Source organism: Ceratotherium simum, chromosome 6 (assembly GCF_057802395.1).
Source record: "Ceratotherium simum simum isolate JZ-2026a chromosome 6, ASM5780239v1, whole genome shotgun sequence".
Classification (NCBI taxonomy): domain Eukaryota; kingdom Metazoa; phylum Chordata; class Mammalia; order Perissodactyla; family Rhinocerotidae; genus Ceratotherium; species Ceratotherium simum.
This window is the reverse complement of record NC_141905.1, coordinates 8,505,355-8,528,218: the sequence shown is the minus strand read 5'-3', so window position 1 is coordinate 8,528,218 and position 22,864 is coordinate 8,505,355. Positions and strand designations below refer to the sequence as shown.

Here is a 22,864-nt window from a genome sequence, read left to right as displayed (position 1 = left end):
ACTGGTCTTACCATATTTCCCACCATTCTGAAGCAGCTAGCTTGATGGAATAGTGGAATGGCCTTTGGAAGACTCAGTTACAGTGCCAGCTAGGTGGCAATACCTTTCAGGCTGGGGCAAGGTTCTCCAGAAGGCTATATATGCTCTGAATCAGCATCCAATACATGGCATTGTTTCTCTGATAGTCAGGATTTACTGGTCCAGGAATCAAGGGATGGAAACGGGAGTGGCACCACTCACTATTACCACTAGTGACCCACCAGCAAAATTTTTGCTTCCTGTTCCCACTACTTTATGTTCTGCTGGTCTAGAGGTCTTGGTTCCCGAGGCAGGAATGCTTCAACCAAGAGACACCATGATGATTCCATTGATCTGGAAGTTAAGACTGTCACCTGACCAATTTGGGCTCCCCATGCCTCTGAATCAACAGGCAAATAAAAGAGTTATGGTGTTGGCTGGTAAGATTGATCTTGACCACCAAGGGGAAATTGGACTACTACTCCACAATGGAGGTAAGGAAGAGTATGTCTGGAATACAGGAGACCCCGTAGGGTGTCTCTTAGTATGAGAACTGTAATTGTCATGAGTATTTCCTCCTTATTTTGCTATGGATATATTTGTACGTGCAACAGCTTGCCTGGGTGACTGAAACTTGGACTCAATGCTGGCCTACATCTAATGAGATTCAGATACTGGAACTGTCCTGGCATGATACAAAGAATGGAATCCAAAGGCTATGGAGGTAGGAATGTTGTACTGGGTTTATCACGTCAACCTGTATATCTACCCCCGACCTACATTCCAGAAGAGGGCCAGAAGACACTCTCTTCACTAAGGAATTGAGAAATACATTAGTGACCAGAGCACCTGCACCCATGAACAGCTCTGTGGTTTTCTTTTGCAGGTCAGATATGACTCTAGGGGATGCTGACATTGAGATAGGCTCTCTGGTTTCAATAGAGATGAGATCCCAGAGTAGTAGAGGCCAAGAGGGAGCACTTATTCGTCAAAGACACATCTACTGTAAAGGGAAGCAGGAATGTACAGGCAATCAGAATGCCCTGACTCACAGAGATCTTTGGCAGTGGCCAATTTATCGCAATCTTCCTAAGAATGAAATTGATGTACAGTCTGCTACAGCATTGCTTGATCTATATAACAAGAAAAACTCTAGATTTGGTAGCCAAAAATCTGACTTGAGTCATGGCCTCTCCCCTTGTTTCTAGATATAAGGCAATTCACACATTCAGGACCCCTTGAATGAAGAGGCCCCTTGAGGAAAACCCTGTATCACTGCCTCAAGTATACACTGTAAATCTTACTCTAATCCTTCTCCAAAGGCACCCAGAGCTGTTTGCTAGCATGACTGTGCATTTGGGAAAGGAAATCTCCAGACCTCTCCAAGATTACTAGACACTGACCCTGGGGACCCAAATTCCTGGGGATCCAAAATGCCACAGTGGCCCACCACTCAGAATGGGGATTTATGGTGGTCAAGTGATAGATGGAATCTTAGTCCAAGTCTGAGTCACAGTGGGCCCTGTTGGTCCACAGACCAAATCTGGGATTATTTCTCCAGTTCTTGATGTATAATTGGAGTAGACTTACTTAGCACCTGGTGGAACACCCACATGGCTTCTCCGACCTATCAGGTGAGGACCATTATGACAGGAATAGCTAAGGATTAACCTCCACTTTCTCCAAGATAGTAAACCAGAAGCAATACTACATCCCTGGGAGAATTGTAGAGATTAATGCTACCATAAAAGACTTGCAAGGATGTGATAGCTATCACATCCCCATGTAACTCACCAGTTTTGTGCAGAAGTCAGAAGGATAATGGAGAATGACTGTAGACTATTGTAAACTTAATCTAATGGTGACTCCAATTTCAGCTGCTGTCTCAGATGTATAGCTTTACTAGAAAAAATAAACAGATCTCCTGGCATTTGGTATGTACCGAGCTAGTATCTTTTTCTCCATACCAATTTATAAGGATCACCAGAATCCATTTGCTTTTACCTGGCAGGGTCAATAGTATACCTCCACACTCTTGCCTCAGAGCTGTGCTAATCTCCTGCTCTCTGCATATTATAGTCCACAGAGATCTTGATCATCTTGACATTTGACAAAACATCACAGTGGTCCACTACATTGACAATATTATACTTATCAGATCTGATGAGCAGGAAGTAATAAGTTCTTTAGATGCCTTAGTAAGATATATGCAAACAAGAGGGTGGGAGATAAAACCATTCCTGGTACCAATTCTGTATCAATTAGGGCTCAATTGGGAGTGAGAAATCACATATTAATTTGAATTAGACAGTTTAATTTAAAGAATTAGTGGAGTGACGTCAGCATCATGGCAGAGTGAGCTTCCCCCATTGAACTCTCCCCCTCTGAGACACAACAAAAAGGACATTCATATTCCAACAGAAGCTATTCACACAACACAGGGGATGTCTGAGGCACCCAGGCAGCTGTACACCCGAGGACTGAGGTGCTAGAATCTCCAGAGTAAGTGGAAGGAGGTAAGAGGAGCTCCCTTCCTTCCCCAAGGACTGCGACCCAGAGACTGAGACCATGTGGCTTTCAGAGGAGGGGAGGGGCAGCTCGCCGTATGGAAAACAGTGCTCTCCAAGACCCCTCACAGCCCGGGGGGATCCCCCTGCAGAAGGAGCGGAACTGTTGTGAGGGTAGTTTCAGCAGGCTAGCCCCTCAGGAGAGCAGAGAGTGACAGTGAGGCAAGAAACCTCTGAGACTGGGGAGGCAAAAGTAGGCGCCCCTCCCCCACTGGCCCACCCAACTGGTGCTTCAGCTCAGCCCCGTCCCCAGAGGTGGCGGCCCCCGGGCGCCCGGCCTGACCAGCAGTGGGGCGAGACTGCACCCCCGCACCAGAGGCAGCGGCAGCTTAGTCCCCACCATGCCACAGCCCCAGCTGCTCCAGCTGGACCAAGCCACAGCCCCAGCTTCCCCAGCTCCACCGTGCCATGGCCCCAGCTCTTTTGGCTGGAATGTGCCCCGACCCCAGCTCCTTTGGCTTGACCGCCCTCCATCCCCTGGCTCCAGCTGCTTCGGCTTGGCCTGTGCCCGGGCTCCAGCTGACTTGGCACCAGCAACTTTGGCCCACTGCACTCCAGTTCCAGCTTCTTTGGCCCAGCGGCGCTCCAGTTCCTCCTTCTTTGGCCCAGCACACTCCAGTTCCAGCTTCTTTGGCCCATGGCACTCCAGTTCCAGCTTCTTTGGCCCAGAGGCACTCCAGCTCTCCCTTCTTTGGCCCAGCACACTCCAGTTCCAGCTTCTTTGGCCCATGGCACTCCAGTTCCAGCTTCTTTGGCCCAGAGGCACTCCAGCTCTCCCTTCTTTGGCCCAGCGTGCTCCAGTTCCAGCTTCTTTGGCCCAGCGCACTCCAGTTCCAGCTTCTTCAGCCCGGTGGGTGCTCCAGCTCCTCCTTCTTCAGCTCAGCGCACTCCAGTTCCAGCTTCTTCGGCCTGGCAGTGCTCCAGCTATTCCTTCTTCAGCCCAGTGCATTCCAGTTCCAGCTTCTTTGGCCCAGCAGCACTTCAGCTGCAGCTGCTTCAACCCACACACACCCGAGCCCCAGCTGCTTTGGCCTAGCTATGCTCCAGCTCCAGCTGTTTCCACACTTCCCCTCCAGCAGTGTCCACTCAGCCACACCGCAGATCAGCCAGGGGCTGACAAGAGTGCCCACAGATTGAGGTGGGCCAGAATACACAGCCCTTGACCCCCACCCAGCGGCAGCAAGAGGAAACTGGGACCATATATTTTCACTATGAGGAAAGGTAAGCCAACAGCAACAGGCACCATACAAAAATATATTAAATCTCCAGACCAAAGGAAAATGACAAGCACCCAGAAGTCAACCTGGAAAGCACAGAAATGTATAACCTTAACAACAGAGAATTCAAAATAGCCATCATAAAAAAGCTTAATGAAATACAAGAAAACACAGACAGAAAAGTGAGTGAAATCAGGAGTTTCTTCACAAAAGAGACTGAAACTATTAAAAAAAAAAAATCAGAAATCTTAGAGATGAAAAACACAATAGAGGAGATAAAGACAAATCTGGAAGCCTTAAGCACCAGAGCTGACAATATGGAGGAAAGAATTAGCAATAATGAGGACGAGAAGTGCTCTGGATGGAGGAGGAAAGAGAATGAAGACTAAAAAGATATGAAGAAACTCTCCGAGAAATATCCAACTCAATTAGGAAATCCAACATAAGGATTATAGGTATTCCAGAGGGACAAGAGAGGAAAAAAGGAGCAGAGAACTTGCTCAAAGAAATAATAGCTGAGAACTTCCCAAACCTGGGGAAGGAGCTGGAAATACCAGTGAGTGGAATAAATAGATCTCCTAAATAGATCAACATGAAAAGACTCTCTCCAAGGCATATAGCAGTAAAGCTGGCAAAAGTCAACGACAAAGAAAAAATATTAAGGGCAGCTAAACAAAAAAATAAATAAATAAAAAATAACATAGAAAAGGATTTCCTATCAGGCTCTCAGCCTATTTCTTGACAGAAACTTTACAGGCCAGGAGAGAGTGGAATGATATATTCAAAAATCTGAAGGACAAAAACTTTCAGCCAAGAATACTCTATCTAGTGAAAATATCCTTCAGATATGATGGAGAAATAATAACTATCCCAGATAAACACAAGCTAAGGGAGTTCATTGCCACAAGACGCCCACTACAAGAAGTGCTCAAGAAGGCCCTCATCCCTGAGGGAAAAAAGAGACAGGGGATTCAAAGTTTTGAACGAGGAGGAAAATAGGTCGACAAAACCAGAAAAATTGCAGTCCTCTATCAAAATAGACTAGCAAACACTTAATTATAAAACCAAAGATCAAGGGAAGGTAAGCACCAAGCATAAATATAACCTCATCATGTTAAACACAAACTCACAACACAAGAAGGAATAAGATGTGACAACAATAACATAGAAGGGGAAGAGGAAAGGGATCAAATCGACTTAGTCTAAGGGAATAAGAGGCCATCAAAAAACGGACTATCACAGCCACGAGATTTTTTATACAAACCTCATGGTAACCATTAACCAAATAATCAGAATAGAATCACACGCAATAAAGAAAGAGAAAACTAAGAGAACCCCCATACAGAACTACCAAACTGCATGGGTAGTCCGAAACACATGGGACGAGAAACAAAAGAAATGCAAAAGAACCAGAAGAAGAGTGATAAAATAACAACAACAAGCCCCCATCTATCAATAATTACCCTAAATGTAAATGGACTGAACTCTCCAATCAAATGACATAGAGTGGTGGGATGGATTACAAACAAGACCCAACAATATGCTGCCTCCAGGAAACACATCTCAGCTCTAAAGACAAACACAGGCTCAGAGTGAAAGGATGGAAGACAATACTCCAAGGTAATGGCAAACAAAAGAAAGCAGGTGTTGCCATACTTATATCAGACAAAGTTGACTTCAAGATAAAACAGATAATGAGAGACAAAGAGGGGCAATATATAATGATAATAGGGACAGTCCACCAAGAAGACATATCACTTTTAAATATATATGCACCCAATACAGGAGCACCAAGGTACATAAAGCAACTATTAACAAACCTAAAAGGAGATATTAACAACAACACAATAATAGTAGGGGATCTTAACACCCCACTCTCATCAATGGACAGATCATCTAGACAGAAAATAAATAAGGAAATCATGGACCTAAATGAAAAACTAGATGAGATGGACTTAATAGACATATACAGAGCACTCCATCCAAGCACAGCAGATTACACATTCTTCTCAAGTGCAATGGAACATTCTCAAGAATAGACCATATGTTGGGAAACAAGGCATGCTTCTATAAATTTAAGAAGACTAAAATCATAACAAGCATCTTTTCAGACCATAAGGCCATGAAGTTAGTAATCAACTCAAGGAAAAAACCGGGAAAGTGACAAAGCTGTGGAGACTCAACAACATGCTATTAAACCACCAATGGATCATTGATGAAATTAAAGGAGAAATCAAAGCATATCTGGAGACAAATGAAAATGAGAATATACCATACCAACTCAAATGGGATGTGGCAAAAGCAGTCCTGAGAGGGAAACTCATAGCAATACAGGCCCACCTTAACAAACAAGAAAAAGCCCAAATAAGCAACCTCAAACTATGCCTAACAAAATTAGAAAAAGAGGAACAAACAAAGCCTAAAGTCAGCAGAAGGAGGGAAATAATAAAAATCAGAACAGAAATAAATGAAATTGAAATTTAAAAAACAGTAGAAAGGATCAATGAAACAAAGAGCTGGTTCTTTGAGAAGATAAACAAAATTGACAAACAGCCAGACACACCAAGAAAAAAAGAAAGAAGCCTCAAATAAATAAAATTAGAAACGAAAAAGGAGAAATTACAACAGATACCACAGAAATACAAAAGATTATAAGAGAATACTATGAAAAACTATATTCCAACAAATTGGACAATTTAGAAGAAATGGATAAATTCTTAGACTCATACAACCTCCCAAAACTGAATCAAGAAGAAATAGAGAACCTTAATAGACCAATCACAAGTAAAGAGATTGAAACAGTAATCAAAAACCTCCCAAAAAATAAAAGTCCAGGACCAGATGGCTTCTCTGGAGAACTTTACCAAACATTCAAAGAAGACTTAATACCTATCCTTCTCAAACTATTCCAAAAAATAGAGGAAGATGGAACACTTCCCAACACATTCTACGAGGCCAACATCACCCTGATACCAAAGCCAGGCAAAGACAATACTAAGAAGGAAAACTACAGACCAATATCCCTGATGAACATAGATGCAAAAATCCTCAAGAAAATATTGGAATACACCAATACATTAAAAAGATCATACACCATGATCAAGTGGGATTTATACCAGGGACACAGGGATGGTTCAACACTCGCAAATCAATCAACGTGATACACCACATTAACAAAATGAGGAATAAAAACCATATGATCATCTCAATAGATGCAGAGAAGGCTTTTGACAATATCCAACATCCATTTACGATAAAAACTCTCAACAAAATGGGTATAGAAGGAAAGTACCTTAACATAATAAAGGCCATATATGACAAACCCACAGCCAACATCATACTCAATGGGGAAAAACTGAAAGCCATCCCTCTGAAAACAGGGACAAGACAAGGGTGCCCACTCTCACCACTCTTATTCAACACAGTACTGGAGGTTCTGGCCAGAGCAATTAGGCAAGAAAAAGAAATAAAAGGAATCCACACAGGCAATGAAGAAGTGAAACTCTCGATGTTTGCAGATGACATGATCTTATATATAGAAAACCCTAAAGAATCCATTGGAAAACTATTAGAAATAATCAACAACCACAGCCAAGTGGCAGGGTACAAAATCAACTTACAGAAATCAGTTGCATTTCTATATACCAACAACGAACTAACAGAAAGAGAACTCAAGAAGACAATCCCATTTACAATTGCAAAAAAAGAATAAAATATCTAGGAGTAGGGCCGGCCCCGTGGCTTAGCGGTTAAGTGCTCGCGCTCTGCTGCTGGCGGCCCGGGTTCGGATCCCCAGCGCGCACCTGCGCACCGCTTCTCCGGCCATGCTGAGGCCGCGTCCCACATACAGCAACTGGAAGGATATGCAGCTATGACATACAACTATCTACTGGGGCTTTGGGGGACAAAATAAATAAATAAAATTAAAAAAAAATATCTAGGAGTAAATTTAACCATGGAAGCAAAAGACCTATATAATGAAAACTATAAGACATTATTAAGCGAAATCAATGATGACATAAAGAAATGGAAAAATATTCCATGCACTTGGATTGGAAAAATAAACATAGTTAAAATGTCCATACTACCTAAAGTAATCTACAGATTCAATGCAATCCCAATCAGAATCCCAAGGACATTCTTCACAGAAACAGAACAAAACATACTAACATTCATATGGGGCAAGAAAAGACCCCGTATGGCTATAGCAATCCTGAAAAAGAAGAACAAGGCTGGAGGCATCACAATCCCTTACTTCAAAACATACTACAAAGCAATAGTAATTAAAACAGCATGATACTGGTAAAAAACAGACACATAGATCAATGGAACAGAATTCAAAGTCCAGAAATAAAACCTCATATCTATGGGCAGCTAATCTTTGACAAAGGAGCTAAGGACATACAGTGCAGAAAAGAAAGTCTCTTCAATAAATGGTGCTGGGAAAACTGGACAGCCACTTGCAAAAGAATGAAAGTAGACCACCTTCTTTCGCCATACACAAAAATTAACTCAAAATGGATCAAAGACCTGAAGGTGAGACCTGAAACTATAAAACTCCTGGAGGAAAATATAGGTAGTACACTACTCGTTATCAGCCATAAAGGGATCTTCTTGAATTCCATGTCTACTCAGACAAGGGAAACAAAAGAGAAAATAAACAAGTGGGACTTCAACAGATTAAAGAGCTTCTGCAAGGCAAGTGAAACCAGGATCAAAATGAGTAGGGAACCCACCAGCTGGGAAAAAAATATTTGCAAACCCTGTATCTGACAAGGGATTACTCTCCATAATGTAGAAAGAACTCACACAACTGAATAACAAAAAAACAAACAACCCAATCAAAAAATGGGCAGAGGAAATGAACAGAAACTTCTCCAAAGAAGATATACAGATGGCCAATAGGCACATGAAAAGATGCTCAACATCACTAGTCATCAGAGAAATGCAAATCAAAACCACACTAAAATATCATCTTACACCTGTTAGAATGGCTATAATCACCAAGACAAAAAGCAACAAATGCTGGAGAGGCTGTGGAGAAATGGGAACCCTAATCCACTGCTGGTGGGAATGCAAACTGGTGCAGCCTCTATGGAAAACAGTATGGAGATTCCTCAAAAAATTAAAAATAGAAATACCTTATGATCCAGCTATCCCACTACTGGGTACCTACCCAAAGAACCTGAAATCAACAATCCAAAGAGGCTTATGCACCCTTATATTCATTGCAGCATTATTCACTACAGCCAAGACATGGAAGCAACCCAAGTGTTCCTCGACTGATGAATGGATAAAGAAGATGTGGTATACATATACCATGGAATACTACTCAGCGATAAAGAAAGACAAAACCGTCCCATTTGCAACAACATGGAGGGACCTGGAGGGCATTATATTAAGTGAAATAAGCCAGAAAGAGAAAGACAAACAGGGCATGATTTCACTCACATGTGGAAGATAAACCAACACACGCAGAGATAGAACTGTTTGGTGGTTACCAGGGGCTAGGGGGGTGGGAGGTGGGCACAAGGGGTGGAGGGATGCACTTATATGGTGACTGATAAACAATAATGTACAACAAAAATTTCACAATAAAAAAAAACCTAAAACAAAAAGAAAAGAATTAGTAACTATCATAGGAAAATGGAGTAATAAGGGATGGGGTAGTAAAAAATAAAGATAACTCTAAAGAACACAGGAATAGCAGATATAAGAAACAGCCACTATTCTAGGACTGAGATAGAGCACACAAGGAAATGGTCCCCTAGGGCTGGGAAATCATGTGTTGTTGTAGGTCCTTCCTTCAGGCACCCGGTCTCTCCTTCAGTCAATAGGTTTCAGGTGTGCAAATTGGCTTAAGTCCAGAAACTGGGCAAAAGATTATGTTATAGGCTGAATGTTTGTGTTCCCACCCAATTCATATGTTGAAGCTCTAACTCCCAATGTGATGGTGCTTGGAGATGGCGCCTTTGGCAGGTAGTTATGGTTAGATGATGTCATAAGGGTGGGGCCCTCATCATGGGATCAGTACAGTTATAAGAAGAGACACAGAGAGCTTGCTCCCTCTCTTTCCCCACATGTGCACAAAGAAGAGGTCATGCGAGCACATAGTGAGATAGCGGCCATGTACAAGCCAAGAGAGGCCTCAGAATGAAACCTACCTTGCCTACACCTTATCTTGGACTTTCCAGCCTCAATAATGGTGAGAAATCAATTTCTGTTCTGTTAAGCCACCCAGCCAATGATATTTTGTTATGGCAGCCTAAGCTGACTGAGACAGATTTTGAGTTTTTATTGGAATGGCTGCCCTCAGCCTTCTGCACATCCACCCTGGCTTTCTTTTAAATATTTAGATTGAGCAATACCCTCATTGACTGCCCACCTCTCTTGTTCTTAGGAATCCCATGTTCTACTGTTTCATCTCCATATCTCTATAAGCCAGGCTCCTAACCACATATCCCAGCTCTTGTTGGTCAATGTTGGCTGGGTCTTAACGATCCTTTCCTCCCTTAGTGGCCAGGTTATGTTGTGACTTGACCCTAGTTATTGGTCTGGTGATTAGTAGAGGGGCTGGGTCCTGAGGAGGTGTGTGTTGTCTTGCAAAGCAGAGACCTCCCCTGTCTTTAAGCAAGGGGAGGGTAGGCTCTGGCCTTTAATAAGGAGGAGGGACTACTTCTGAAGACCTAGAGAGTTCAGGGGGATGTGGTTTCAAAGTTCTCAAATGCATCAACCCAGATGTCCTGTCTCAGGGTCCCATTCCTTCTCATCCCTGGCTCTGACCTTGGCATAGGAGACTTCCTGGGGTTGAGAATTCCACTTTCCTCGGAGTTCCACTACCTTTATAGCTATAACCTGGGCCTGATCTCAGCTCTTCCTGCAAGAGATAAGCATCTCTATGTTGCCAAGAAGGCTCTCTGACTTTCACACTACGCTTTTAACTGATGATTGATCACCCTCAGCTTTTCATTGTCTTTCTTTCATTAAGTATCAACGGCACTCGTAAGAGCCAACCAATTTCATTGTCTTTATGATCATTACTTCTCTTGAACTTCTCAGAATCTTGAGACATTACACCTGTAATATCCTTTTACCGCTGCCCCATTCCAGGGCATGACTGGTCTAAGTTTTAAAAATTGCACTGTGTCAGTATGCTAGGGGCTGTCTACTCCACCTAACCCAATTATGGGGTCCTCATTGTCAGCCAGTGGGTGATACAGCCCCAAAACCCTGTTTTAGAATCTGCTTTCTTAAACCACTCCTGACTCCAACTGTTTTAGGTCATGAGCCCTGGGAAATGGACTCTCAGGCAGAGGAGTTTACTGGGAAGTGCTCATGGTAACAGCACAGTGTGGAAGTGAGGGAAGCAGGACCGGGCAGAGGGAGGAAGTTCAACTGGAAGGCAGTTGCACGAAAGGCAGAACTAATCCCTTCAGAGCGCTGGAGCCGAGCTGGCCCTTCACAGGTGTTTTGAATTGTGGCATGGAGGCAGCTCTTTGTGCCCCAACATTGACCAGCCATTAGAGGGTAGGTAGCTTTGGACAAGGCAGCTAGCTCCCGTTAGCTGAGGGCAACTTTTGTGGAAGGACACACAAACCCACCTACTGGTTGTTTCCCCAGTCCCCAAAGATATAATTGGAAGGCACATACTAGATAGCTGACAGAATTCCCATAGCGGTCCCTTGGCCTACGGGGTAAGAGCTATTGCAATAGCTTCTGAAACTGCTCCCCCTCATCTCCATTCAATACAGTAAATCAAAGATAGTATTGCATCCTGGGGGCAATGGCAGAAGTCAGTGCCCCCTGCCTCAATCTGGAGGGCCATCCCAGCTCCAAGGCTCCCTGCGGGATGAGCCAAGGCCTGTGTTGAAAGGACATTGCAGTCCACTTTTTCCCTCCACCCAATCTTGCTTCCCTTGCTCCCCATAAATCTCCTGCACACAAATCTCTGCCTTAGTGCCTGTTTCCTGTGGGACCCAACCTAGGACACTGCCCATGACAGATCACTGAGAAAAGCAGTTTGTAAAACTGCATCCGTTGTGAAATTCTGTTGACACGAGGCAGTAGAGAGGTTAGAGCACAGCTTCTGGAGTCCAGCTGCCTGAGTTCTAATCCAGGCTCTGCAGGGTGACCACAGGAAAGCTGTTCAGCGTCTCTGGGCCTCAGTGAATCCTAAAATGGGGATAAGAACTGTATTTATCTCATAAGAATATAAGTACCTATCTCATAAGTACTTATGAGTACATAAGTACTTCTGAGTGTTGTGAGGATTAAATAAGTTACTATGTGTAAAGCATTTTGCACACTACTAACCCATGGCAAGCCCTCAGTTAAAATTAGTTGTAATTACTGTGTCAAATTATTTACCTCCATATTGCACGGATACCTGAAGGATGTAAACCAGAGTTGACAGTGGTTGTGCCAGTGTTGGGATTTCTCGGTTTTTCTTACTACTTTTTGGGGGTGAATTTCCTAAAACAAGGCTGTGCTATCTCTTTATATGTATAGAAAAAAATTTTATATAGAGAGAGAAGAATCATTTAAAGAGAACTAACCACTGCTACTTGTACCTTGTCAATGTGGTGGATACCAGGCTGCCTCCCACCCCCACTTGGACCTTCCATCTTACCGGGCCTCTGGGCTCTCTCTGTGCCCCTGAGCAGCCCTTTCCCCTCTGTCAGGCCTTGGCTTCAGCTCCTCACAATGCTGCTTCTCAGATCAGCCTCCAAATACCTCACCGTATCTTCCTCAGAAAAATAATGCCTGTCTGTATTCATTTTCTATTGCTGCACAACAAATTACCACAAACCTAGCAGCTTAAAACAGCACCCATTTATTAGCTCCATGACTAGAAGAGAGTGTGACTCTGTTCAGTTTCACAGGCTAAAATCAAGGTGTTAGCAGGAATGAGTTCTCGTCTGGAGGCTCTGGGGCAAACATCTGCTTCCAAGTGCATTCTTATTGTTGGCAGAATTCAGTTCCTGGGGTTGTGGAACTATCTCCCCTGTTTCCTTGCTGAAAGTCAGCCCGGGGCAGCTCTCAGCTCCTAGAGGCTGCCTGCATACCTTCCCATGTGCCCCGTCCATCTTCAATGCAGCAGCAACACATTGGGAATTGCTGACTTCCCCTTCTGCCACCAGCCAAAGAAAACTCTGCTTTTAAAGGGTTCAGGTGATTACATCAGGCCCATGTAGAAATCTCTCTATGTTAATGTCAGCTGTGCCATATAATGTAACCTGGTCACAGGGGTAAAGTCCATCATACTCGCAGCCCTGGAGACTCTGCAGGGCATGTCCAGCAGTGTGCATGTGTATGTGGGGGATCATGGAGGGCATCTTGGAATCTTGCCTACTACACTGCCCCAGTATCCAGCCCAGGCCCGGGACACCTACCCTCATGGCCCCAACCCCTGGACATAATAGTGAGGGGAAAAGTAAGGAAAACCAAGGAGTGCTCTTGGGCTTCCTCAAGAGTTACAGGAGCTGGAGTGGGTGTGGGGTGTGTGGGACAGAGAGCTACAGAAAGAACTGAGTGGCCCGCAGGATGGAGGGTTTAGATCTGGGATAACTTGCCCAGGCTGACAAGCTGTTCCAGTGGCCCAGATACAGCTTCTGGAAGTTCCCTGGAACTTGAATCAGAGCTGATGAGATGGTGGGGACAGAGAACAGGAGGAGCAGTGGGAGAGCAAATTCTCCAAAATTCTCTTAACCATTTTCATAGTCACATGTTGGCATGAGCAGTGGTTCTCAAACTCATCTGATCCAATGCATCCATTTCTTCTATAACAAATATTTCTTAACACCCCCTACACACACACACACACACACACACACACACACACACACAAAGTCTTTGTAATCAGTATAATGCCCTCGCTGAATAAAATAAAAGGGAAATAACTCATAATAAAATAATCCTCATTTCAACATGTGGATGCTTGGGCAGGCCCACTCGGACACAACACGAATAGTAAGATGCTTGTGTGTGTATGTGGAGTTGCCTTGAAAGCGACAAGCTACAGGGCAGACTGCCCCAGGTGTTATCCCAGAGAGGTGGATACTAGCAGGGGTGTTGCCATTGGGGATGTGACTTTTAAAATGCTGCCAAAGTCCCAGCTTTCTCACTCACACAGAAGTTGCATATCTGCAAAATTCCTTAGTAAAACCGTGCCAAAAGGACTTTATGTTACACAGAGTTCAGGTCTAAACTCAGATAATTATAAACAGGTTTTTTACCTACACAAATGTCTGGGAAAGCATTTGAAAGTCAAGTGGAATGTAGGACAATTCTCCCTTTTGAATCCTCCGCATTGAGAATGTCAGAATTCCAGACCCCTGCCCACTAAATGCCTAAAGTACGGCCCCATCATTGTGTCCACTGCCTCCCTCCATGAGGGCCACGACATTAATGGTGGCCTGTGAAAGCATGCCAAGGATACGCAGAGAGTGGGCATCCTGAGTGCTACCTTTTTTTTTTTTTTCCATTTTTTGGAACAGCCAGAAAACTGGAACAGTTCCTGTGGAATTAGTTAATAAGACACACGAACTTGCAAATTGCATCTGGGTGGAGGAGCTCTCTGTGGCCTCATTTCTGCTGGCCCTACACTTCTCCTAAAACATATCACTCGCTGGGTGACACTTTCATTATTTACTGCTCCGAGGCTCAGAGAGCAAAGTGCCAGGCTGGGCTCCACTCATTCATTAGTTTAAATTAAACCCTCTAATTTTATTTATGCTGCCACAAACCAATTAACAGTTTGCCAGCAAAGAGCAGGAAGTCGTAAAAAGCATCTTGAGGAATCTGTGGGTCTCTAAACACAGACCTCACAGAAATGAGGTGGGCTGTGGGCAAGAGCTCCCACTAGGCTGGAGGGGGCACGTTTTTGAAGCTTCGCCACTTCGTACAACCTTGGAACAGCCAATGGCTCTGAGATCTGCTGTCCCCAAGGGGCTGATGCATTGAGGGGCAGAGGCTATATCTCTTTATGTGCAGTGCCTGACAGTCTGTGTGACCGTGGGAGAGGGGACAGGGCTGGGAGTGACATCCTGTGTCCCTGGAGGGAAAGGGCCGAGGTTGTGGGGCAGCAGAGATCTCGTTCCCCAATCACTAGGGGAAATGGTAACTGACCCAGGCAGTTACAAAACAGTCTGGTGAGTGCTGTGCTGGAGTAAAGAACAGACAGCAAGGAGGACTTCCTGCAGCCTGAAGGTGAGGGTTAGGAAAGCTTTATGGAAGGGCTGGAATTTGAGCGAAATCATGGAGAACTTGTAGACTATCACCACACTGACGACCTGAAGAGGAGAAGGACATGAGCAAGGACTCAGGCATTTATTCCTCCACTTTCCAAGGGCCAGGAACATTGCTAGCACCAAATATTAGGGAGAGAAAAATGAATGAGAGAATGTAACAGGCTGAATTGGGGAGTTTTAATCCAACAATATACAAATGTGATTTTTCCCCCTCTGATAACCACTGCTACCAACTTTACTTTTTCAGATTCTTTTTCTGTTCCTGAAAGTGGGGAGGAAAGAAAACTTGGTCTCTTGCCAGACTACATTAACCAGGTCACATGTGATAAGTTTGGCCAGTATTCTAATTCAGGTTTAAAACATCTGTGTTCTTTCCGGTAAATATTCAGCTTATTTGAGTATTACGATCCTCTGCCCAGGTCTTCAGAAGCAGTGAGCTGCTGGCAGGGGAAAGCATGTGGCCTGCCCTTCCTCTTGGCCTCTCCTCCCTGCCCCAGGTGTCTGTGCCCATGCACAGCAGTGGGCTGGGACCATGTGAGGAAGGGTCCCACTTAAGGATGGCCTGCGCTCGGTGGCAGAGAAGTGGCTCTCTTTCTGCCTGCTCCTTCCTGCATCTCCTTTGAATGCCGGTGATCTGTACAGCCTTTGGAGTCCCCGAGGATCTGCTTGTTCCATGGGTGACAGTGCAGTGACCTGCTGGCTGCCCGTGCCTTTGTGTAAATGGCAGGTCCTCTCTGGTACCATGAGCCCTCAGAAGGAAGCCATCTTGTCTTCCACATCTCTGGCACTGAGCATTGTGACAGCCTTCTGGGTCACCATCCCTATCAGTTAGCTTTTGCTGCATGACGAAGTACTCCAAAACATAGCGCTTAATACAACCAGTGTTTATTAGTTCTCACAATTCCCTGGGTCAGCTATGAATTTCTCTGGTCTGGGTCAGCTCTGCTGATCCCTGAGGTCAGCTAAAGGCTCAGTTCTCAGTTGGGGCTGGATGGTCTAGGATGGCCTCACTCACATGTCTTGAGTTGACCTGATGTCCAGTGGGCTTATTTGCATGGCGGATGTCACAAGATTTCTCAGAGAAACAAGAGCTCAAGGCCCAAGACACTAGGCTTTCAAAATAATTGTTTTATTGAGATATAATTCACACACCATAAAATTCACTCTTAAAATGTAAAATTCAGTGGTTTTTAGGATATTTGCAAAATTGTGCAACCATTGCCACAATTTCATTTTAGAACATGTTCATCACCCCAAAAAGAAACCCTGTACTCTCTAGCAGTCATTCTCCAACTCCTTTCCCTCAGGCCTTGGAAACTATTAATCTACTTTTTATCTCTACGCATTTGCCTATTTTGGACATTTCATATAAACGGATTCCTCCAACATGTGGTTCTTTGTGCCTGGCTTCTTTTACACAGCATGATGTTTTCAAGGTACATCCATGTGGTGGCATGTGTCAGTCCTTCATTCTTTTTATGGCTGACTGATTTTCCATTGCATGGATATACAACATTATGTCCCTCTATCCATCAGTTGATGGACTTTTGGATTTTTCCACCTTTTGGCTATTACAAATAACACTGCTACAAACCGTTGTGTATAACTTTTTTTGTGTGGGCCTATGTTTTCCATTCTCTTGATTATATACCTAGGAGTGGAATTGCTGGGTCATATGGTAACTTTGTGTTTAATATCTGGGGAATTGCCAAACTATTTTCCAAGCAGCTGCAACACTGTACATCACAACCAGGAATGTATGAGGGTTCCAATCTCTCCACATCCTCACCAACACTTGCTATTTTCCATTTTCTGATCACAGCCATCCTAGTGGGTGTGAAGTGGTGTCTTATTATGATTTTGATTTGCATTTCCATAAAGACTAATGATGTTGAGCATCTTTTCATCTGCTTGTGACGATTTGTATACATTTTTTTGAGAAATGTTTATTCAAGTCCTTTCCCCATTTTTTAATTGGTTTGTTCTTTTTGTTGTTGAGTTGGAAGAGTTCTTTATACATTCTGGATACCAGACCCTTATCAGATATATGATTTGCAAATATTTTCTCTCAGTCTGTGAGTTGTCTTTTCACTTTCCAGATAGTGTCATTTGATGTACAAAAGTTTTAAATTTTGATGATGTGCAATTGATCTATTTTTTCTTTTGTTGCTTTTGCTTCTGGTGTCATACCTAAGAAACCAGTGCTAAATCCAAGGTAATAAAGATTCAATCCCCAGTGGCTGGCCCGGTGGCGCAAGCAGTTAAGTGTGCGTGCTACGCTGCAGCAGCCCAGGGTTTGCCAGTTTGGATCCCGGGAGCGCACCAACCGCTTGTCGAGCCATGCTGTGGCGGCGTCCCATATAAAGTGGAGGAAGATGGGCATGGATGTTAGCCCAGGGCCAGTCTTCCTCAGCAAAAAGAGGAGGATTGGCAGATGTTAGCACAGGGTTGATCTTCCTCACAAAAACAAAACAAAACAAACAAACAAAAGATTCACCCCTAAGTTTTCTTCTAAGAGTTTTATAATTTTAGCACTTACACTTAGGTCTTTGATCTATTTTGGGTTAATTTTTGTGTATGTTGTGAAGCAGATTCCAACTTCATTCTTTTGCCTGTGAATATCTAGTTTCCCAGCACCATTTGTTGAAGAGACTATTCCTTCCCCAGTGAATGGTCTTGGCACTGGTGTTGAAAATCAATTGACCATAGATGTGTGGGTTTATTTCTGGACTCTCAATTCTATTCCATTGATCCATGACTATCCTTATGCCAAAATAATATTTTTAAAATGTAAGTTCCATTATATCACTTCCTTATTTAAAACCCTCCAAAGAATTTCATTTGCACTTAGAGTAAAATCTACATTCCATGTCTAGTTTACAGAGCTCTAGCCTATCCTGGCTTCAGCCACAGTGGCCCAATTTCTAGTCTTTAAATTTGCCAAGTTTGTGCTTCCCTTACCCTATTTGTAAGGTACTTACTGCTTCCTTTCGAGAACCCTCTTCTGCCTGATCTCCACACAGCAATCTTCTTCCTGTCATTCAGATTGCAGCTGAAATGTCTCCTGTTCAGATACCACTTCACCCCCACTAAAGAGGCATCTCAGTCACTCTCTAACATGTTATCCTATTTTATTTTCCTAAATAGAATTTATTACTCTATATTTTTATTTGTTTAATACTTTTTTATTTTCTCCCTCTGCTAGAGTGTAAGTCCCATGACAGCAGGGATCGTGTCTGCTCTGTTCACCTCTGTGTCCTCCACAGCCAACAGAGCACCTGGATCATAGTAGCCACTCAGTAAAACACATGTGTTGAAATGAAATTACCCAAACCCATTGGTTGGTGCTCTGCTTCCTCTAATGGCCGTTTGTTGAACAGCATTCCCTGAGAGTCAGCTGCTCAAAGGGAGCTGCACCAACAATGAACAAGCACATGAAGTTGCCCCACAGTGTATAGCATACTATGACAGCATGATTCCACTTTCTTTCTACGCATTTTATCTGGAATCAGATATCTTGTAAACATGTCCATGTCCTCAAGTTATTCTTACTATTGCAAAATTCTTCATGTTCATACTCTCAGTTTCCATTGATAAGAAACATGGATCAACAATAACTTGCTTCTTATGTGTTCATATTCATCACAATTCCCTTCAAAATATCCTTAATGTATAACTTCACATGTTAGTTACAATGTTGGTGACCAATAGTAATGTTACACTGAAATAGGGGAGCCTGCTACAATCAGGGCACAGAGATTAACTCATACCTTCTAAAGTTTGAGCAGAACTTGCTCATCCATATCTGTCCTCTTCTTTTTATATCAGCTTTGGAGAGCAAGGTGTTTGCTGGAGATTACCGAAATGACCCTAAAAGATTAGGAAAAAAGCAATGCCCAAAATTAATCAGGGAGGGGCTTGAGAAAAAGTCAGGGCAAAGACAAAGATGGATAGGATATATGAAACAATGAGATTAAGAGAGATAAAGCCACAGAACTCCACGGCAGAGGTGTGACCAAAAAGTAAGGAGACTGTTCCTCACCCCCACTGTGCACACATGTGCACACAGATACATATAGATAGGTATTTCAATGGATCATATGGTTTTATATGTTCATTGATTTTAAAATTATTTGCTCATTGATTCAATATACATTTAACATTAGTTTTTCCAGTGATTGTCAACATAACTCTAAATAATATGATTTTACCTCTATTTTTAGATTTATCAATTTTGCGCAGTATTCAATACACTCCCAATATATTTCTACTGTTTTTTTAATTAATTTTCTTTCCATGTTTATGGGGAATGGAGAACAAATTGGTGCATTGTTATTACCCTGAAGTTTTGAAAGTGAGCGTCAACTTAGCCCTTCTTCTGCTTTGGAAGAAGAGGGAGAGAGCTTCTTACACTGAACACTAAATAAAAAGTAAAGGCACAAGGACAATTCCGGTCATATTTAAATGTTAGTATTTGTAAAGCACTCAGAACAAAACCCAGCCCCCAGTAAGGGCTAGATAAATGCTTGTTAAATAAAATGCATTAAAATCCAAAGCAATAGGTGCTATACTAGAGATACTGGAAATATTGCTTTAGGAGTACAGCAGAGATACAAGGGCCTAATTCTGTCTAGAGGGTCAAGGGAAGCTTCAGAAAAAAGAGACTTTGGGCTGAGTTTGGAATGAGTGAGAGAATTCCAAGCAGAGACCCATGTGCAAAGTTACAGAGGCCTGAGAACCACAAGCAGGGGTATGCTGGAAAAGATTAACTGTCCCCCTGCAACCAAAAGCCCTGGTTCACAGAGTTGGTCCATTTCTGTAGTGTAAGTACTCCTACATGGCCAACTCAAGCCACCAGCGTGAGGTCACTGGAGGCAGAGTTGGCTGTAGACTGAATTGTGTTGTTTCCCTCCAAAAATTCATATGATAAAGCCCTAACCCCCAATGTGACTGTATAGTAGTCCCCCCTTATCCATGGGGGTACGTTCCAAGACCCCCAGTGGATGCCTGAAACCATGAATAGTACCGAACCCTTTATATACTATGTTTTTTCCTATATATCATACCTATGATAAAGTTTAATTTGTAAATTAGGCACAGTAAGAGATTAACAACAATAACTTCTCTTTGGCATCTCCAAATTGCCAGCATCACTACTCTTGTGCTTTGGGGCCACTATGAAGTAAAATAAGGATTACAAGCACTGTGATACCACACAGTGGATCTCATAACTGAGACAGCTACTAAGTGTCTAACGGGCAGGTAGCATATACAGCTTGCATACGCTGGACAAAGGGATGATTCACGTCCTGGGCGGGACGGAGAGTGATGGTGCAAGATTTCATCATACTAGTCAGAATGATGAACAATTTAAAATGTACGGGTTGTTTATTTCTGGAATTTTCCATTTAATATTTTCAGACTATAGTTGACTGCAGGTAACTGAAACCGCAAAAAGTGAAACAGTGGATAAGGGGCACTACTGTATTTGGAGATGAGGCCTTTAGGAGGTACTTAATGTTAAATGAGGTCTTAAGAGTGGGGGGGCTCCTAATCTGATGGAGCTGATGCCCTTATAAGGAAGAGACACCAGAACTCTCTCTCTGCCATGTGAGGACACAGTGAGAAGGTAGTTGTCTGCAAGCTAAGAAGAGTCCTCACCAGGACTGAATCAGCCGGCACCTTAATCTAGGACTTCCCAACCTCCGGAACTGTAAGAAAACAAATATCTGTTATTTAAGCTACCCAGTGTATGGTCTTTTGTTATGGCAGCCTAAACAGACTAAGATAGTTGGGAAGAGATGCACACAATAGGCTTGCTAGCCGGTAGAAGCTGACTGCAGCACACCACAAATAAGAACAGTAAGTAGTTCCTTAAGTCTTGAGCATAGGCATCCAGGGAGAGGACAGAGATGATGCAGAAAAATCAGATTGGCTTGGATAACATGTTAAATAGCTTGGGTTTTATCCTGCAGGGGTGGGTCTGAGGCAGAGGAGAGAGGTGACCAGAGAAGTGTCTTAAATCCCTCTGGCAACTGCATGCAAATGCATGGGTAGGGAACAAAACTGGAGCTAGGAGACTGGTTGCAACAGTCAAGGCAACTGAATGGGGGGATGGAGAAGATGGGACAGGTGTGTAAGCTCTTGAGGCAGAACCGATGGAACCTGGGGACTGAGTCAATGCAAGTAGGCAAGGAGAGATCTTGGTTGACATCCAGATCAGACGTCTAAGTGCGTAAATGAGTATTACAAACAAGTTACTAAAAATCCCACCCTTTCAGGGGCCGGCCCCCTGGCTTAGCAGTTAAGTGCGTGCGCTGCGCTGCTGGCGGCCCAGGTTTGGATCCCGGGCGCGCACCGACGCACTGCTTGTCTGGCCATGCTGAGGCAGTGTCCCACATACAGCAACTAGAAGGATATGCAACTATGACATACAACTATCTACTGGGGCTTTGGGGAGAAAGAGGGAAAAAAAAAGGAGGAGGATTGGCTATAGATGTTAGCACAAGGCCGGTCTTCCTCAGCAAAAAGAGGAGGATTGGCATGCATGTTAGCTCAGGGCTGATATTCTTCAAAAAAAAAAAAAAAAATCCCACCTTTTCTTATATTCTATCTGTCTTAATCTGTTCGGGCTGCTAACAAAATACCATAGACTGGGTGGCTTATAAACAACAGAAATTTATTTCTCATCGTTTTGGCAGCTGGGAAGTCCAATATCAAGATGCTAGCAGATTCGGTGTTTGGTGGGACCCCACCTCCTGGTTCACAGACAGCTGTCTTTTTGCTGTGTCTTCACATGGCAGAAGGGGCAGGGGATCTCTCTGGGGTCTCTTTTATAAGGGTTCTAATCCCATTCATAAGGGCATGAGTGAAAAGAGGGGTCCTGAGTATTCAGACAGGCACAGGTATGATCAAAATCTGAGCTATCGCTGCTAATGTGACCTTATTACTTACTACTCCCAGTATAAAGAGGTCAGGGGAAACTTGGCTTAAAGAAAGTACATAGATCCTTTAATAAATAATACAAATTCGTGTAAAAAGCTTTACCAAATTAATAGTGTTTCTGTATCATTATGCCTTTTCTAAAGTAAACGGATAAATACTCCAAGGATATATACTATTGTGTGATGCTCCATATCCACGCTCCATCTCTCTCTACCCTGCCTTATGCCCTAAGAGGCTGGGCTATACAGATGGGCATCAACAGGCTCCCTTGCCCTCTGGCTTTAAGTTGGTTTTGATCAATGGGAGGACGTTGAGGTCAGGGTATTTATTTCCCTAGCTCCCTCCTGCTGAGTGACTTTGGGTTGGCGCATTTCTCTGGTCAAGTGGTCTTCTCCATTTAGCTATTCTTTTTGGAACCTGTGTCTTTCCATTACTCCTACAGGCCTAGGGATGGTGTGTTAGTTTGCTAGGGCTGACGTAACAAAGTAACAAACAACATAATAAAGACTGAGTGGCTTGAATGACAACTTTGTTTTCTCACAGTTCTGGAGGACAGAAGTCTGAGGTCAAGGTGTTGGCAGGGTTTGTTTCTTCTCAGGCATCCTTCTTGACTTATAGGGTGGCCGTCTTCTCCCTGCATCTGCACAAGGTCTTTCCTCTGTGCGTGTCTGTGTCCTCATCTCCTCTTCTTATAAGGACACTAGTTATACTGGGTTAGGACCCACCCTAACGATATCATTTTGACCTAATTAAAAGTCTTTAGGGTCTTTGAAGACTCTGTCTCCAAATACAGTCACATTCTGAGGTACTAGGGGTTAGGATTTCAAACAAATTTCGGGGGGTGCAATCCAGCCCATAACAGATGGAA

At 43.5% G+C, this 22,864-nt stretch overlaps 1 long non-coding RNA gene across 3 annotated transcripts in view; it reads right to left on the bottom strand.

Moving 5' to 3' along the window:
- Positions 1 to 22,864, bottom strand: part of LOC147916755 (uncharacterized) — a 40,836-nt gene that overhangs the window by 16,517 nt on the left and 1,455 nt on the right. For 2 of the 3 annotated variants that reach the window (XR_015552430.1, XR_015552429.1), the window contains exon 2: positions 18,822 to 18,921. This is a non-coding gene — a long non-coding RNA (uncharacterized LOC147916755). Of the gene's footprint in view, positions 1 to 18,821; positions 19,111 to 22,864 lie in introns of those variants that run through there. The other variant, XR_015552428.1, reaches the window with a different exon arrangement.